The 7048-nt window shown below is 37.9% G+C and overlaps 1 pseudogene across 1 annotated transcript; it reads left to right on the plus strand.

Moving 5' to 3' along the window:
• Window positions 1-5563: 5563 nt before the first annotated feature.
• On the plus strand, window positions 5564-6444 carry LOC117087211 (annotated as a pseudogene). Its single transcript, XR_004438726.1, has one exon. The product of XR_004438726.1 is annotated as a 60S ribosomal protein L7a-like (transcript).
• The last annotated feature ends 604 nt before the right edge of the window (window positions 6445-7048 follow it).

Here is a 7048-nt window from a genome sequence, read left to right on the forward strand (position 1 = left end):
CAGATTCCACTAAAGCAGTGTTAGCAAACTCCTGTGTGCAAAAAAAGGTGTAACTCTGTGAGATGAATTCACACATCACAGAGAACTTTCTCAGAAAGCTTCTTTCTAGTTTTTGTCGGAGGAAATTTTCTTTCTCACCATAGGCTTTGATGCGCGGCAAAATATCACTTCGCAGATTTGCCAAAAACACTGCTACCAAACGGATCCATGAAAAAGATCCTGTAATTCAGTGAGCGGAGTTAACACATCACAAAGTGGTTTCTGAGAATGTTTATTTCTGTTTTTATATGAGAATATTTCCATTGTCACCATAAACTTCAATGTGCTCCGAAATATCCCATTGTGGATTCCAAAGAAACAGTGTTAGCAAACTGATCCATGAAAAGAAAAGTGTAAATCTCTGTGAGATGAAGTCACACTTTACAAAGCAGTTTCTCAGAAAGGTTCTATCCGGTTTTATCTGAGTTTTTCCTTTGTCACCATAGGCTTCAGTGCTATCCAAAACATCCCTTCTCAGATTCCCCAAAAAGAGTGCTAACAAACTGCTCCATGAAAGGAAATTGTAAAACTGTGAGATGAATTCACAAATTACAAAGTGGTTTCTGAGAGAGCTTCTTTCTAGTTTTTGTCTAAGGAAGGATATTTCCTTTGTCACCATATGTCTCAATGCGCTCCAAAATATCCTATTGCGTACGCCATGAAAACGGTGTTAGCAAAATGCTCAATGAAAAGAACGTTGTAACTCTTTGAGAAAAATTCACATCACAAAGCAGTTTCTCAGAAAGCTTTCCAGTTTTTATCTGAGGATATTTCCTTTCTCACCAGAGACTTCAATGCGCTCCAAAATATCCCTTTGGAGATTCCACAAAAACAGTGTTAGCTCATTGCTCAATGAAAAGAATGGTGTAACTCTATGAAATGAAATCACATCCCAAAGCAGTTTCTCAGAATGCTTCTTTCTCGTTTTTATCTGAGGATATTTACCTTTTCACCATAGGCCTCGATGTGCTCCCAAATATCCATTTGCAGATTCCATGAAAACAGTGTTAGTGAACTGCTCCATGAAAAGAAAGGTGTAACTCTGTGAGATGAAATCACACATCACAAATAACTTTCTCAGAAAGTTTCCTTGTAGTTTTTACCTGAGGATATTTGCTTTGTCACCATGGGCTTCAATGCGATCCAAATATACCTTCTCAGATTTCCAAAAAACAGTGCTGCCAAACTGATCCATGAACAGAATCGTGTAACTCTGTGAGATGAGTTAACACTTTACAAAACGGTTTCTCAGACAGCATCTTTCTAGTTTTTATGTGAGCATACTTCCTTTGTCACAAAAAACTTCAATGCACTGCAAAATAGCCCATTGCAGATTCCAAGAAAACAGTATTAACAAACTACTCAATGAAATGAACAGTGTAAATCTGTAGATGAATTCACACACCACCATGCAGTTTCTCAGAAAACTTCTCTCTGCTTTTTATGTGAAGATATTCTGTTTTTCACTATAGCCCTTAATGTGGTCCCAAATATCCCTGTGCAGATTCCATGAAAAGAGTGTTATCGATCTGCTCAATGAATAGAATGGTGTAACTCTATGAGATGAATTCACACATCACAAAGCAGTTTCTTGGAAAGCTTCTTTCTACTTTTTATATGAGGATCTTTCCTTTGTCAACATAGGCCTCAAAGCACTCCCAAATATCTCTTTGCAGATTTCATGAAAACAGTGTACACAAACTTCTCCATGAAAGGAAAGAAGTACCTCTGTGAGATGAATTCACACATCACAAAAACTTTCTCAGAAAGTTTATATTTTGTTTTTATCTGAGGATATTTACTTTGTCACCATAGGCTTTGATGAGATCCAAAATATCCTCTCTCAGATTTGCCAAAATCAGTGCTACCATACTGCTCCTTGAAAAGAATTGTGTAACTCTGGGAGATGAATTAACACATCACAAAGCAGTTTCTCAGAAAGCTTCTTTCTAGTTTTTGTATGAATGTATTTTCTTTTTCATCATAAGCTTCAATGTGCTCCAAAGTATCCCATTGCAGATTCCTAGAAAACAGTGTTAGCAAACTGCTCAATGAAAACAACAATGTAACTCTTTGAGATGAATACATACATCACAAAGAAGTTTCTCAGAAAGTTTCTTTCTGGTTTTAATCTGAGGATATTTTCTTTTTCACCATAGGCCTCAGTGTGCTCCCAAATATCTCTTTGCATATTCCACAAAAACTGTGTTAGCAAACTGATCGCTGAAGAGAAAAGTGTAACTCTGTGAGTTGCTTTCACACATCACAATGCAGTTTCTCAGAACGCTTCTTTCTAGTTGTTATCTGAGGAATTTCCTTTGTCACCATAGTCATCAATGCAAACCACAATATCCTTTCTCAGATTCCCCAAAAACAGTGCTAACAAACTGTCCCATGAAAAGATCATGTAACTCTGTGGGATGAATTCACAAATCACAAAGCAGTTTCTCAAAAAACTTCTTTCTGGTTTTTGTCTGAGGATATTTACTTTTTAACAGTAGGCTTCAGTGTGTTCTGAAATATGCCATTGCAGATTCCAAGAAAACAGTGACAGCAAAATGCTCAATGAAGAGAATAGAGTAACTCTGTGAGTTGAATTCACATATCACTAGTAGTTTCTCAGAAAGCTTATTTCTCATTTTTCTATGAGGATATTTCCTTTTTCACTAGAGGCCTCATTGGCTAGTAAATATTCCTTTGCAGATTCCAAGAAAACTGTGTTAGCAATCTGGTCCATGACAAGAAAGGTGTTTCTCTGTGAGATGAATTCACACATCACCAATATCTTTTTCAGAAAGCTTCTTTTAGTTTTTGTCTGAGGATATTTCCTTTGTCACCATAGACATCAATGTGCCACGAAAAATGCCATTGCAGATTAAAAGAAAGCAGTGTTAGCAAACTGCTCAATGAAAAGAATAGTGTAACTCTGTGAAATATACAACACAAAGAAGTTTCTCAGAAACCTTCTTCTCCTTTTTGTCCGAGGACATTTCCCTTTTCACCGTAGGCTTCAATGTGCTCCCAAATATACTATTTCAGATTCCATGAGAAAAGTGTTATCAAACTGTTCAATGAAAGAATGGTACAGCTCTGTGCATTGAATTCAAACATCATAAAGTAGTTTCTCAGACATCTTCTTTTTGTTTTATCTATGGGGATATTTCCTTTGTCACCATAGTCTTCAATGCACTCAGAAATATCCTTTTGCAGATTCCACTAAAACAGAGTTATCAAAAGATTCAAAGAAAAAAACAGTGTAGATCTATGAGGTGAATTTACCCATCACAAAACAGTTTCTCAGAAAGCTTCTTTCTGTATTTAATCTGTGGATATTTCCTTTTTCACCATAGCCCTCAAAGTGCTCCCAAATATCCCTACGCAGATTCCTTGAAAACAGTGTTAGCAAACTGCTCCGTGAAAAGAAAGGTGTAACTCTCTGAGATGAATTCACACATAACAAAGTACTTTCTCAGAAAACTTCTTTCTAATTTTTATCTCAGGATATTTCCTTTGTCACCATAAGCTTCAAAGTGATCCAAATATCCCTTCTCAGATTCCACAAAAACCGTGTTATCAAACTGATCCATTGAAAGCATCGTGTATCTCTGTGACATGAATTCACAGACCACAAAGGAGTTTCTCAGAAAGTTTCTTTCTAGTTTTTGTCTGTGGATATTTAATTTATAACAGCAGTCCTCAACGTGCTCCAAAATATGTGAATGCAGAATCCAAGAAAACAGTGTTAGCAAACTGCTCAAGGAAAATAACAGTGTAACTCTGTGAGTTGAATTCACACATCACTAAGCACTCTCTCAGAAAGCTTCTTTCTCGTTTTAGAACAAGGAGATTTGCTTTTTCACTACAAGCCTCAATGCACTCACAAATATCCCTTTGCAGACTCCAAGAAAACTGTTAGTAAACTACTCCATGAAAATAAAAGTGTACCTCTATGAGATTAATTCACACATCACAAAGAACTTTCTCAGAAAGCTTCTTTCCAGTTTTTATCTGAGGATATTTCCTTAGTCAACTTAGGCTTCAATGCCATCCAAAATATCCCTTCTCATATTCCCCAAAAACAGTGCTACCAAACGACTCCATGAAAAGGGTAGTGTAACTCTGTGAGATGAATTCACAAATCACTAAGCAGTTTCTCAGGAAGCTTCTTTCTAGTTTTTTGTCTGAGGATATTTTCTTTGTCATCACAAGCTTCAATGTGCTCCAAAATATCCCATTGCAGATTAAAAGAAAACAGTGTTAGCAAACTGTTCAATGAAAGCAACAGTGTAACTCTGTGAGATGAACTGACCAACACAAAGCAGTTTCTCAGAAACCTTATTTTTGTTTTTTATCTGTGGATATTTTGTTTGTCACCATAAGCTTCAATGTGCTACAAAATATCCTATTGATGATTCCACGAAAAAAGTGTTATCTAACTGCTCAATGAAAAGAATGGTGTAGCACTATGAGATGAATTCAAACCTCACAATGCAGTTTTTCAGGAAGCTTCTTTCTAGTTTTTATCTGAGGATATTTTCTTTTTCTCTATAGGCTGCAATATGCTCCGAAATATCTGTATGCAGTTTCCGTGAAAACAGCGTTAACAAACTGATCCATGAAAACCAAGGTGGAACTCTCTGAGATGATTTCCCACATCACAACGAAGTTTCTCAGAAAGCTTCCTTCTAGTTTTTATCTGAAGATATTTCCATTTTCACTATAAGTCTTTATGTGCTCACAAATATTCCTTTGCAGATTCCATGAAAATAATATTAGCAAACTACTACATGAAAAGAAAGGTGTAACTCTGTGAGATGAATTCACACATCACAAAGAACTTTCTCAGAAAGCTTCTTTCTAGTTTTTATCTGAGGATGTTTCCTTAGTCAGCATAGGCTTCAATGCAAACCAAAATATCCCTTCTTAGTTTCCCCAAAAACGTTTCTACCAAGCTGATCTATGAAAAGAATCGTGTAACACTGTGAGATGAATTAGCACCTCACAAGGTGGTTTCTCAGAAAGCTTCTTTATAGTTTTTATATAAAGATACTTCCTTTGTCACCATAAGCTTCAATGCAGTCCAAAATATCCCATTGCAGATACCAAGAAAACAGTGTTAGCAGACTACTTGATGAAAAGAAAAGTGTATCTCTGTGAGATAAATTCACACATCTCAAAGCAGTTTCTCAGAAACCTTCATTCTAGTTTTTATCTGAGGATATTTTTTTTTACTATAGAACTCAATGCGCTCCCAATATTCCTTTGCAGATTCCATGAAAACAGGGTTAGCAAACATCTCCATGAAAAGAAACTTCTATCTCTGTGAGATGAATTCACAGATCACAAAGGACTTTCTCAGAAACCTTCCATCTATTTTTTATCTGAGGATAATTCCTTTGTCACAATAGGATTCTATGAAATCCAAAATATCCTTTCTCAGTTTCCCCAACAACAGTGCTAACAGACTGACCCATGAAAAGAATCATGTCATGCTGTGAGATAAATTAATACATCTCGTTTTTTTCTCCTCCCACCACCCAAGATGCCGAAAGGAAAGAAGGCCAAGGGAAAGAAGGTGGCTCTGGGCTCTGCTGTCGTGAAAAAGCAGGAGGCCAATAAAGTGGTGAATCCCCTGTTTGAGAAAAGACCTAAGAATTTTGGCATTGGACAGGACATCCAGCCCAAAAGAGACCTCACCCGCTTTGTGAAATGGCCTCGCTATATCAGGTTGCAGTGGCAGAGAGCCATCCTCTATAAATGGCTGAAAGTGCCTCCTGCTATTAACCAGTTCACTCAGGCCTTGGACCACCAAACAGCTACTCAGTTGCTTAAGCTGGCCCACAAGTACAGACCAGAGACAAAGCAAGAGAAGAAGCAGAGGCTGTTGGCCTGGGCCGAGGAGAAAGCTGCTGGCAAAGGGGATGTCCCCATTAAGAGACCACCTGTCCTTCGAGCAGGAGTTAACACTGTCACCACCTTGGTGGAGAACAAGAAAGCTCAGCAGGGGGTGATTGCACATGACGTGGATCCCATCGAGCTGGTTGTCTTCTTGGCTGCCCTGTGTCTTAAAATGGGGTCCCTTACTGCATTATCAAGGGGAAGGCCAGACTTGGCTGTCTAGTCCACAGGAAGACCTACACCACTGTCACCTTCACACAGGTGAACTCAGAAGACAAAGGCGCTTTGGCTAAGCTGGTGGAAGCTATCAGGATCAATTACAATGACAGATACGATGAGATACGCCATCACTGGGGCAGCAATGTCCTGGGTCCCAAGTCTGTGGCTCATATCGCCAAGCTCGAAAAGGCAAAGGCTAAAGAACTTGCCACTAAGCTGGGTTAAATGTACACTGTTGAGTTTTCTGTACATAAAAATATTTAAAATACAAATTTTCCTTCAAAAAAATTAACACATCTCAAAGCGGTTTCTCAGAAAGCTTGTTTCTTGTTTTTATAGGAGGATATTTCCTTTGTTACCATGGACTTCAATGCGATCCACAATATCTCTTCCCAGATTTCCCAAAAACAGTGTTGTAAAACTGCTCCATGAAAAGTATCGTGTACCTCTGTGAGATGAATTCACAAATCACAAAGCAGTTTCTCAGAAAGCTTCATTCTAGTTTTTATCTGAGGATATTTCTTTTTTCACTATGGACTACCATGCACTCCCAAATGTCCCTTTGCAGATTCCACAAAAACAGTGTTAGCAAACTGCTCCATGAAAGAAAGGTGTAACTCTGTGTGATGAATTCACACAGCACAAAGAACTTTCTCAGAAACTTTCTTTCTAGCTTTTATCAGAGGATATTTCCTGTGTCACCATAGGCTTCTATGCAATCCAAAAAATCCTTTCTCAGATTCCCCAAAAACAGTACTAACAGACTGATCCTTGAAAAGAATCATGTAACTCTGTGTGATGAATTCACCCAACAAAAAGATGTTTCTTAGAAAGCTGCCTTCTAGTTTTTATCTGAGGATATTTCCTTTCCACCATTGACTTCCATGCACTC

This window comes from Trachypithecus francoisi, unplaced genomic scaffold, assembly GCF_009764315.1.
Source record: "Trachypithecus francoisi isolate TF-2019V2 unplaced genomic scaffold, Tfra_2.0 Contig00627, whole genome shotgun sequence".
In the NCBI taxonomy this organism is placed as follows: Eukaryota; Metazoa; Chordata; class Mammalia; order Primates; family Cercopithecidae; genus Trachypithecus; species Trachypithecus francoisi.